This window comes from Hipposideros armiger, unplaced genomic scaffold (assembly GCF_001890085.2).
Source record: "Hipposideros armiger isolate ML-2016 unplaced genomic scaffold, ASM189008v1 scaffold_1528, whole genome shotgun sequence".
Lineage (NCBI taxonomy): Eukaryota > Metazoa > Chordata > Mammalia > Chiroptera > Hipposideridae > Hipposideros > Hipposideros armiger.
The window spans coordinates 2836-3929 of record NW_017732878.1 but is presented as its reverse complement, the minus strand read 5'-3'; the positions used below and the strand labels follow the sequence as shown (position 1 = coordinate 3929).

At 36.7% G+C, this 1094-nt stretch overlaps 1 protein-coding gene across 1 annotated transcript in view; it reads right to left on the bottom strand.

The window, feature by feature from the left end:
• Window positions 1–1094, bottom strand: part of LOC109377726 (submaxillary mucin-like protein) — a gene marked incomplete at its 5' end in the record, with an annotated part of 17088 nt that overhangs the window by 14293 nt on the left and 1701 nt on the right. The window lies entirely within an intron of this gene.

Genomic DNA, 1094 nt, shown 5'->3' with positions numbered 1-1094 from the left:
CCCTAAGTTTATTTGTGATTTTCATCTACCTGGGTTGGAAACATCTTGGTAACTGGTGACTTTACCTGATATGATAGTAGTACCTATGAAGATAAGTCAGGAAATATTTTACCAAAAAGGACTCCTGTCCTCTTTAAGATATCTATTGCTGGGATGATATGTCCTAATAAAGATGCAGCTGATGAAACCTTTAGTCCAGGAAATTCTAGTGCATTAAGATAACCAACCCCAATTGGCTTAAAAGAGTCTTCAAATGAAGTTTTCTCACCTTCTGTCAATAGCAAAACTCTACTGGTAATCAATGAAACCCTATCAATTCTGCAATGCCTTTACTGAACTCTTTGTAACCCACTCCCAGTGGTATCACAACTCAGTCCCAAAATTTTGGCCCCAGAGAGTAAAAATAGGAAAAAAAGGGTGATTTTAAACCATTTTAAAATCTGGAAAATGTTTTATGTTGTGATAGCAGAAGATGTATTCACAAAGAAGATGCCTTTTTGTCTGAGATACTAATGGACAGCTCACATTGGTAACTTTGACTAACCCACATTGGAATTTCCAGGAACAGGTAAGGAGAAAGAAGCTATACCAGTGCAATTTGAAATGTAAATGAAAATAAGATTGAGAGAAAGAATGATAGAGACTCTGTGAAGTTGAGAGAGAGAGAGAGAGAGAGAGAGAGAGAGAGAGAGAGAGAGAGAGAGATCATAGCAGTGATTTTTTTTTCCCCTGACAGTATTATGGACTTGGATAAATTCATAAGTTTCTTTTAAGGAGTAAAGGGGCTTCATTATTCAAATTCAAATTCATTATTCAAAAAGAGAAGCAAACAACATGTTTTCTTACAAACTCTTTCATTTTCCCAAACCAATATTTGTCAAAAGTTTCATTCTAGAGCCCTTTTTCTATGGTTTATTGTTTAATGCTTTGGATGTAAGTGGTTCAGTTTGGCTCACTTGTTTTACTTCCTATGACTTGGCTTCTTGGTGCTTCAGTGGAGGCTCCTTGGTTTTGTGTGTGTGTGTGTGTGTGTGTGTGTGTGTGTGTGTGTGTGTGTGTGAGGGTGGTGTTGTAAATTTTGAAAAACAACTGCA